Source organism: Tupaia chinensis, unplaced genomic scaffold (genome assembly GCF_000334495.1).
Source record: "Tupaia chinensis unplaced genomic scaffold, TupChi_1.0 Scaffold000346_1, whole genome shotgun sequence".
NCBI classification, from domain to species: domain Eukaryota; kingdom Metazoa; phylum Chordata; class Mammalia; order Scandentia; family Tupaiidae; genus Tupaia; species Tupaia belangeri.
In genome coordinates, this window is record NW_006159840.1 from 3,779,331 (window position 1) to 3,790,449 (window position 11,119).

The following is an 11,119-nucleotide window of genomic DNA, read 5'->3' on the forward strand; positions in this document are numbered from 1 at the left end:
AGGAATGCGACCTCAGAGGACAGGAGGGAGCCAGCTCGCTTTGCCAGGCACAGACACATGAAGACCTGCAAACATGCTTGTTTACCATTGACTTGGGTGTGGTGCGTTCCCTGGGGTCACACAGCACTCTGCAAAACCACAGAAGGTTCTTCTCTATCTTCCCAAGGGCCTCCACCATTGAGCAAAACGTACATGAAGAGAGAGCACCATTGTGGAGCCCAGGGCCTCTGTTTTGCAGGCTCAGAGCACTCTTCCTTCCATTAACACGACCCTGAGAGAGGCCCTCACCCTCCGAGACTGCGTCCTCAGGTATGAATGACAAAATTGAAAGAGACGACCTCATAGCCCCTTGCAGCCCCTCACAGCTCCCCGGCTCTCAGTTGGGGTGACTATGGGAGGTGAGCGGTGGCTCTGAGCTGGCTCTATGTAACGACAGAGGACAGGCCCCATGTGGAATTCTAGCTAGCAAATGCAAAGCTGGAGCGGCGGCCAGGTGAGGACAAGGGGCTGCTGGTGGCCGTCTGGGTCAAAGCACTGCCTTGCCCACTAGGAGACTCCCCTGTGGGAGGAAGTGCCCAGGCACCCTGGGGTGGGGGTAGGTAGGACAGGCCAGAGGAATAAGGTGGGGAAAAGCCACAACCAGGAGAGCTGGGTCTTGCTGGAGATTCTTGGACCCCTGGGAGCAATTCCTGTGGGCCGTTGGTGGGAAGATGGACCCCCAACCTAAGGGTTGCTCCTTGGACTCCCAACCTTCATCCCCAGGAGAGTTTTGTGAACTTTCTTTCCACCCTACGTCACTGCGGTCATTCTTCGAGTGAGAAACACACACACCACACGTCGGGGCCTCCTGAAGGCCGAGCCGCCTGGCCCGGTGCCTGGCCTGTGTGCACGAGCTCCTCCAGCAGCCCTTGCACTGGACCATGGTGGCTCGTCCTGCGTACCCACCTCAGAGCAGGCCTGGTGGCCAGTCAGGTAGCTGGCTGTCACTGGAAGAAAGCGAGGGCTGTGCATCCTTGGGGGAGCCAGCCTGGCCTGAGGTGACATCCACACTTGTTCCTAGGCTCCTAGGCTCGGCAGGCAGGGGTCAGGGGCCAGCCAAGCTGGTGCTGGGAGGGAGAGTCAGAAGGTTGGAAACATATTGATGGACTTTTGATCATTTATGAGCATTAAAAACTTAGATTTGTTATACCTGAAATATTCATAAATTGGCCCAATTTCACGTGTTATTTATTGATTGGTGTGGAGAGAGAGGTATCTCAGCAATACGATTCGTGGATACCATGAAAGATGGCTCTTGACAATTATCTTTGCTGACACACCTACTGCATGGTCTGAGACAGTGTCCCCACGGACTGCTACCAGGCAGCTCCTGAGAAAAATACCCCGGGACCTGCCAGCACTCACACCCACTCAGGCTCCTGCACTGCTTACTTCTTGTCTCGTCTGGTGAGCCCGACTCAGCATGCCAGTCCGCTCTTGGAGCCAGGGCCTCCACTTTGGCCTCGGGGTTTCGAGGCCAGTTCTCAGGCCCTGATCAGCCATCAGACCTGTGATCTGCGGCCCCAGGGGCTGAGCCAGTGGGCTCTCCAGAGCTGGGACTGAGCTTAAGCACAGTGGCAAAGTTTGAGTTACTACTCACACCAGCCACTGTCCTAAGCACTCATCCACGAATTGTCTCCTTAGTCCTCCTGACAACTTCAGGAGGAGGGCACCACTGTTTAGCAGTGAAGAGCTGCAGGCATTGCAAACTCAGCCTGCTTTAGGGCTGTGCCAACGGCTCTCCAGGGGTGGTCTGGGAACCCTGGGCAAGGCCTTTTCCAGGGGTATCCAGGTCAAAACTCACCCAGCATTGCACAAAGTCATTACCCACAGCCTCCACTCTCACTCCAGGACTGTGCGGTGCATCTTCTGCCCAAAGAGGGCTAACACGGTGTTCTTCTACCTTAAAAATGTCTTGGACTAAATTCCTTTTTATTAAATTATTTTCTTTGTTCATGATTGACTATGTATGTGCATATATGTGAGAGGGAGAGAAGCACCCAGTATGGGGTCTGGTCGTGCTGTGACCCCTCCCTCCAGTCCTCCAGCGGACCAGGGCTTGGGCACTGCACGTGTTAGGTGGGTTGGGCCAGGCTGGGCCAGTGGCCACCCAGGATCCAGCTTCTCTTGGGCATTCATTAGCACCATACCATGGAGCTGGTCCTCAGGCTTACTTCTAATAAGGGACACTTAATAGATATAGACCACCTCTTTGGGGTCTTCAACCATTTTTGAGAGTCCCCAAAAGCCCTCACACATAGCAATTCAAAAGCCACTGCCTGTACGCCCCACCCCAAGTCTGCTCCCGCTTTGGCTCTGCCAGCACACCCCAGTCCTACTTCTAGTCCTGGCAGTCCAGCGTTGGCCCAATTGCGAAAGCCTGGGCCCTTTGGTCACCCTCTGCCACCTAACCGGTGAGCACCACTTCCCTAGGCCCAGGAGGCGTCACTTCTCAGCTCCCAGTGCCTGCAGTGCTATGCCATGCCCCATCAGCCCTTTCACTTGATCTGGGCCAATCAGATTCTCGTTCAGGAACCTGAACCTCCAATGGGAAGCAAGAAGGGTATCAGCGGGGCAGAGCTGTAGGAAATGGGGGAGTTCAAGGGCAGAATCTGCTCTGCTCTCCACCTGTCCCAGAAGTAGCTCATTCCGCTCTCTGTTCACTCCGAGCTACCCCAGTAGCTGTCATATGTCCTTTTATCACTTAAGGTTGACTGGTAAAAAAAGAAGCTTAACTGATAGGGAAATTTAATATAGCTTCCCTGGGCTCCCCACTCCATCTGCTTATGATAATCTATAATTTGCCTTTGGGCCCTGTCAACTGGAGATCACTCATCTCCTGCCTGAAACTGCCACACGTGTTCACCACTGAATGGTGCCCACCTGGCCACACGGCCCAGCCTGGCCCAGCAGACCCCTCCGAGCTACCTACTCCAGTGGGTGGTCTATGCTCCCTTCCTGGCCCGTCCCACAGCTCCTTACAGGAAGCATCACACCTCAAGCTTGAGCATCAGGATGGGACAGACAAAGCCTATGCTGTGACTGTCTAGGTGTCCTTTGGAGTAATTGGCTGTTTTCAGTCCACTCTGAAAACCTGAACACCATTCTCCTTGAAGCACCCCAATTATTGGCATGAAATCCTCCCCTGGAAATAAACCATCACTATGTAGAAAAAAAAAAAAGTTTAATCAGAGGAAGATTAGCAAAACATTAACCATGATGCAACAGGAGAGGCACAAGAGCCCCTGCTCCACCAGGAGTACTCCCCGTCACTGCTCACCATCTGAGTGTGTTGAGTGGTGGCCCCTGCAAAGAGTCCACTTCTAACCCCAGAAACCTATGAATGTGAGCTTCCTTGGAAACGGTGTCTTTGCTATGAGATTACATTAAGGGCATTGAATGAGGCCATCTGGATTACCCAGGTGGGCCCTAAATGACCAATGTCTTTGTGAGCTACACGAAGGAGAGACAGAAAGAGGAGACAATACATGGAGATAGAGCAGAGACTGGGGAACACTTGCAACCACCAGAAGGGGGAAGGGGCAGGGACAGTCTCCGGCAGAGCGTCTGGAGAGAGGCAGCCCTGTGGACACCTTGATTCTAGAGCTCTGCGCCATGGACCTGAGAGGCTAAGTTGTTGCTGTTTTAAGCCATCTGGTCAGACACAACTTGTCACAGTAGCCCTAGAAAACTGGCATGTCATCTTAGCTGGAGAGCCTGTGGCTCAGGGACCACCCTGCTGCTGGCCAGTCCTCTGCTCTGAGAGGTGTCATGCAGCACTGTCGGCAGCCCTGGTCACCCCTTTGTTGGCCTCGCTCTCAGCCAGCACAGGGAAGGCCTGCCCCTCCTTCTGTGCAGCTTCTGAGGGCAGAGATCCTCTACGTGGCTGTCTCCATCTTTCCTCGCCTTTGGTCACTGCTCCACCTGACCTTCGAAGTTGCCCGATGACGTCCATAGCACTCCCTGCAACACAACTACTTTAAGATTGTTTCTGGTTTTGATTTTGATACAACAATCATGACACATGTGAGCTTCAGCAAGAAAAACAAAAGGGAGTTTATTCCTTAGATAAATAGTTCCCCAGGGCCGGAAGCCCAGTCAGCCCGACAAGGACAGATAACAGATGCTGATAGCCTCTCTTATCAGAGCGCCTCTCTGTCCTGCGTCTCCCTCCCTCTGAGTGCAGCTTGCCTTGCCTCTGTCAAACAGCTAACCATGGCCACCCAGACATCACTTCCAGCTTCCCAGGAACCTCGGCTCCAGGTAGCAGGGGAGAGCACCTCGATTCCAATTCCAAATTCCTGGAGAGAACCAAATTGGAAGAGACCTCTGGAGAAGACCAAATGGGCAGAAACATGTCATACAAACACGACAAATGGGCACCCTGGAGAGGGCATAAGGAGTCCTCAGAGAAGGGGTCTGAAGGTCACTTACAGGTACACAGGGAACAAGGGAGATCATGGCAGCGACTTCCCTGGTAGAGGCGCAGTCCTTGCAATAAGGGCCGTGTCCTGGCATCCTCTCCTTACACCTCTGTGCCACTGAAGGCGCATCTCAAATGGTCATCGTTGAGTCTCAGTGTCCCTCTCCACCCTCCAGCCCCTTTCTTTTGACTTATTCCCTCTAAGGTTTATACGCACAAGAAACTGCTGTTGTAAGAACTATGCTCAGACTCTCTCCATCCCTGTATTCTTCCAGCATCCCCAAGTCAGGTTGAACATCTTTTAAAGTTTATTTCATTTCTTTTGAGTGAGGAAGAGACAGACAGACAGCTTCCCTTGACAGGGTCTCGCCACACCACCGTCCTCCCCTCTACTTCCCAGCCCCTGGGACTGCAGGCATGGCCAGTGTGTTCAGGTTGACTTGGGATCCAAACCTGGGCTTCCTGTATGGCTCCAGTATGATACTGTGGCACCTTATTACCTGTACCAGCAGTCCCCAGCCTTGTTGGCACCTGGGACCAGTTTTGTGGAAGACAATTCTTCCAGAACAAGGGTGGTGGTAGGGGGGGGATGGTTTCATATGACTCAAGTGCATTACATTTATTATGTACTTTATTTCTATTATTATTATTTTGTAGTATCTAATGAAACAATTCTACAACTCACGACAATGTAGTGTTTGAAACTGCTCCCCAGTGCTAGCATAATACCTCAGCTCCATCTCAGCTCATCAGGCATTAATTCTCATACAGATGATGCAAGCTAGATCCCTCCCATGTGCAGTTCACAGTAGGGTTCATGCTTCCATGAGAATCTAATGCCAGGCTGACAGGAGGTGGAGCTCAGGAAGTAATGCCAGCGATGAGGAGCGACTGCAAATACAGATGTCGTTTTGCATGCTCACCTGCTGCTCACCCTCTGCTGTGTGCCTTGGTTTTCTAATAGGTCAAAGACCTGTGCTGGTCCATAGCCCAGGGAATGAGGATGCCTGATCTACAACACCGCAGTGAGGCCCAAGGGTTGAGCACCTTTTAGTCAAGAGTGTCCATTAAAGCCTGTCTGCTAACAAGCCCTGCACCCTACTCCCACCCCTTGTACCCTCCTTTCTTTTTTTAAACAAATTATTTATTATTTAAGAGCAAGAGAGAGGTTTGACAGAGTCTTGCCATGTCACTGTCTCCTTCCTCAACTTCCTATTAGCTAGGACCACTGTGCACATCACTGCCACCAGCTGTGTAAGCCAAACTGAGTCAAAACGCTGAAGTCATGGATGCTTACAAAGCTACCAGCAGAAATGAAAAGGCAAAAATCAAGAGCCACGGTTGACTGTTAAGATACATGTGATGTCTTATAAAGTGATCTTTCATGCCAAATTGTAATTTGGTAAATAATTAAAACGTTAAGAATTATCACAATAAAAGAATGCGAGGCCTCACTGTGGGCCCATGTTTAAGGACATGCATGTGCTTGGAGACTCATGACCACGTCCCCTCTGCACAAGCGGGAAGGAGATCAGGATGCAGAGGTCACGGACGTGGACCGGTTTTGATTCCTGGAACTTTAAAGAAGGAAAAGATTCTGCTTTTGCATTTAAGTAAGCATATGTATGCAGCTAAACATGCAGTGCAAAAACTGAAACTCAGATGTCCAAGGAAGCAAAGACAGGAAACAGGAAACCAGAAGCCTCCACCTGTGGAGTCAGGTGGCCTCAGAGTCCCCTCTCTGTTGCCCAGCCTGTGGCCAGACAGCAGAAGGAGAATGTGCCTTTGAGTAAAGGCCGGAGCACCCTGTTCGGAGCGAAATGAATAACGATGAACCCTGGGCTTAGTCCTGGTTGGATGAGGATAAATACAATTAAAATTCGGAAATTTGCTTTAAATGGGCTGTTAATTGCTGTTGAGCTTTAAATATTTGAGTTTATTAATTTCTCCCTCACCCCTGAATTATATCTCGGCAACATTCCCCTGTTATTAGGCTATTAAATCAGACATATCAAAAAGGAAGCATTTATTTATATCTTCAGAGACATGTACATCTAATTAAGATAGTGTTACTGTGCATATTTTATATTAGGCAAATGCTGCCTGTGATTTCCGTCTAATCAACTCTGAAGGGCCTGAATAAGTGTTGGGAAGATTTGACTTAGGCTGGATGAGGAGGTGCCCTGCATCTTTCTGGGCGGTAATTGCTCGACAACCTTCGTCCTGAAGGAAGCCGCCATTCCTAGACATTCGAAAGTGTCCTCTTGAAGAATTCAAAATGGCACCCTCCAGGAAACTGAAGATTTAGAAACAGGCGGCACTACCAGAATGTTTCTGTGTGAATAAAAAGAATGAAACCAGCAGGGCAAGCTGGTGGCATGGTGATTAAGGGGACTGGAACCCACATGGCGACTGTGTGGTTTGAACCCCAGACCTGGCAGCTTGAAAAATACACATGGTATGTGTGTGAGTGTGTGCCCCAAATCCTGAGATGGGAATGGAGAAGGGATTGCGGTGTGGCCACGCCCCCAGGGAGTGCTTTCTCTCTCCCCCTCAGCCAGTGCATATGCCCTCGGGTAAGATGAAAACAAAATAAGCCAGAATGAAATTAGCCCACAGTTAGAGATCACCTGCCTACTCCACAAGCTCTTAGTGAATATTCATTACCTCATGTAGTCCTCACAACCACCCAAGGGGGTGGGGGGAGAGAATATTTCCCCCATTTTACAGATGAGCTAAGCAGAGGCTGAAAGAGATGAAGCCATTTGCCAAGAAGCCAGGACTAACAGGAAGACCTGCCGGCTGGGCTCTGCTGTTGCCATTTCTGCCCCGCTAATGTCAAGAAGCACTCGTCCATCCCAGTACATCTCAACCAGGAGGACACAGACCCTTTCTGCTCCCGAAGGGGAAAATAGAGTCTTGAGGAGTAAAAAATTTATATTCTGGAAAGCACTGGTATGCATATGTACCGTGCATAAGCAGATATACTGCATTATCTGTGCAAGTAAAACTTCCAGGGAGTGGAAAAATAGCAAATGGTGTCTAAAACAGCTCTTCAGAGAGATGGCCATGGACTTGTGTGAGAGACCCCGTGTTAGAGTGGCTGCAGGAAAGTGCTGCCCCACATGGGCGCTGCGCCTACCCCTACACCAGGAGGGGCCTTACTGCCCCCCTCCCTGTCCCTATCATTGTTTCACTTCCACAGCTCAGATAAACTGGCTACGAGCTCAGAGTGAGCACACCATAACATGAGGGGTCTCCAGAGAATCCATGGAAAATACACAGTAGGAAAAAACATGCACAGATTTAAACACTTTCACACCGAAAAAACTTGTACTTTCATTCCATTTTCTACAAACTTCTTGAGTCCCCTCGTGGAAGAACCCAAGCATGGCATTAGCCTACAAATTTCATGTGGTTGTGGTGACATCCTTATCTGGTTCCTTTTCAAGGCACAGATCCCCATTTCTAAAGGATGCTCTAGCTGCCCTTGTGAAGCCACTTCGAATCACGGAAACCATCATCCATGCTCCCATTTATTTACATTTCGGGGCTTCTTTGGTCCTTTTTTGGGTTCTGTGGTAAGGGTGATGGTGGAGGTGAAGTCTGAACCATCTCAGAAACACTCTGGATTCTCCCATGGCTCTACTCCCGGCTCGAAGAGTCCGCTTTTCCCTGTGGTAAACCCAAACCCAACTGCAGGACAAGCGTTTCACACGTCTCACCCCAGGCCTGCTCTGTCCAATATGGTAGCCACTAGTCATCTGTGGCTATTTAAATTTAGTAAAATTAAATAAAATGTAAAATTTCATTCCTCAGCCACTCTGACCACGTTTCAAGGGTTCAGTAGCCACACGTGTAGCGGTTAGTGAGTGAACAATGCAGAACAAGAACATTTCCATCATAACAGAACATCCCAGCGGGCAGCACTGTCCTGGAGACTCTGAACACCACCACCACAGGAGCCAAGTCAGCAAGGAGATGGTTATTTTGCATTTAGCACATTTGGCATGAGACCTGACTGTGCACACACCCTGTTCTAAGCACAAGAGATGCTTGCAGCCAGCTGGGCCACCACCATAGCCTGGGGTGCTGAGGGAACCTACGAGTCCTGGGCTGACTCTGGTCTCCTGGCGCACACCTGGCCCATGCATGCCGGTGTTCCCAGCTGGGACTGGGGGTGGGTCACTGAGTGGGAACCCTGCTGGAGGTGCCCTCTTCTCTCTTCCTCTTCCGTGGAAGAAGTAAATAAAGAAACTTATACAAGAGAGAGAAAGAGATTCAGGATCAGAACAGAATTCCTCCCCTAAAGGAGGCATTGCCATGACAGGTTTTCACCATTTCCTAGTGAGTGAGGAGACAGTGGCTGCGTCCCAACAGCACATGAGGCTGAGCAGTGCGAACTCCAGTCTGAGTGGAGCCGTACGGCCTCTCTGAGACTTGGTTTCCTCGTCTGTAAAGGGGGTGTGCTAATAACTTCACAGGATGGCTGCAAAGATTGACTGAGGAGTAAACGGGTGTAAAGGGTTTGACTCAAGGTCTGGCACAGTAGGTGCTCAGTAAATTATTTCTCTTCTTATAAAATAAAAATCAGTTCTCATAATGGCTAATGTGTGCACATAATGAAATAGTTTGAGTTTGTTATTTAAGACTCTATCTATAGTCCTACAGGTGATTTGACAAAATAATACTAAAGTCATTGTTTTAGTCCGTTCTCTGTTGCTTAGTAACTAATCACCGGACACTGGATGATTTATAAGAATAGAGACTTACTGAGCTCACAGTTTTGGAGATCTAAAGTCAAGGGCCACATCTGGAGAGGGTCTGTTTGCTGGCGGGGACCCTGCAGAATCCCAGCATAGTATGGGCATCATGTGGTGGGTGAGACAGGGTGAAAGCTCGCACATCTGTGTCCTTGTGTCTGTCTTGTTCCTGCTCCTGAACAACCAGGATTCGATCATGAGACCTCACTCTGATGACCTTAATCTAATCACATCCCAAGGTCCACCTCTTAATCCCAGGTTTGGATTAAGTTTTCACCCTCTTAACCTCATCACAGCAAGTTTCATCACATGGACTTTTTTCCAGAGCCTGGTGTGTGTGTGTGTGTGGGGGGGGTGGGGGGCACATTCAAACCGTAGCAGTTGTGTTCAAAGTGCTATAGGAATCCATCCTTTAATTCACACTTGAGAGTTAACTGCTCACATAATAATCTTAGCGACATTCTTGCTGGTATCAGTTGCTCTAATCACAGATTCTTGGGGCTCGAAGAGATGTTAGGGTCCAGTTCAACTTGCCTCTTATAAAGATAAGGAAAGTGAAACTCAGAGAGAAGGAGTGATTTGCCCAAAGTCACATGGCAATTTCTTGGCAAAACAGGGATTAGGATTCAGAACTTGAATCACCAAATACCGTGTTCTCGGCATTTCAACAACTTCCCTCCACTCTCTATCTCATTGGCAGTGGCTCTCTTCTTAAAACGAAATCACAATAAACTCTGCCATCGTGAAGCAAGTAAGCCTTCATTTTCCCTGTCGCCAACGTGAGTTTATTTGAAATAGCACATCATTTAAACCTGGGAAGCATTCGGGGGCTGGCTGAGGCACGTGTCCCCTCCCTAGTTTTACTTGTGGCTTCTCTGTCACTTCCTCCTCACCCCCTATTCTTCCCTCCAAACTACGAGTCCGGAGAGGAGACACTTTGCCCAGCACACTTACTTCGCCTGGAGAGTGCTTAGCGTCACCTGACAGGAGATATGGCCGAGTACTCCCTTTTCTGTCACTGGGTAGAAAAGAATCATGTGCTTCAATAATTTTTACTGATGTTCTTAAATTTTCATAGAAAGAGAATTAACATGAAGAGAAATCACACATATAAATCCTTGAGTGCAAAGGAAAGAACACAGTCCTGAACCACATTTGAACGTTCCTGCCAGAAAATAAAAAGTTCTACAAAAGTGATAAATTTTACCTGCTGGGCAATGAGGTCATGAATAAGAAAGGCTTTCTTTTCTTTCTTTCTTTTTCTTTCTTTCTTTCTTTCTTTCTTTCTTTCTTTCTTTCTTTCTTTCTTTCTTTCTTTCTTTCTTTCTTTTTTTGTTAAAAAGGACATTTTCTTGTTTCCTTGTCCTCCAGAGGTTGAAACTTTTTATATTCCCATTAGAAACTAGCAAAGAAAATGAAAATGGCAGCTGGATTATTCATGGACCACCGGGATGGATCTTTTTCATCTCCTTTCACCAAGCTCAGTCTCCATCCAATTCTTTGGTTCCAGTTGGAGAGTGAGGCGGGACTCTCCTCTCCCTTCTCCTCCTTCCCTCCAGCACTGAGGGGACCGGAAGAGACAAGAGCAGGGCATTTCACAGCCCCTGACATTTCAGAGCCAAACCACAGAGGAAGAGTCACTCCACCACCAAACTACCCAACATGGATGTGTGCAAACATTGAGTCCCATGTGTGTTGGATTTTTCAGCCAGAAAATGTTTCAAATAATTAAACAATTTAGTGTCTGAGCAGCAGATCCCAATGTAGGTTTGCCTTTCCCTGAGCCAAGCATGGTGTTACAGATCAATGGCATTTCCAGAGGCAAGAGAATTATACTCGGGCTTTGAGATGTTTCGCCTTTTTTTTTTTTTTTTTTTTTTTTTTTTTGGTTTTT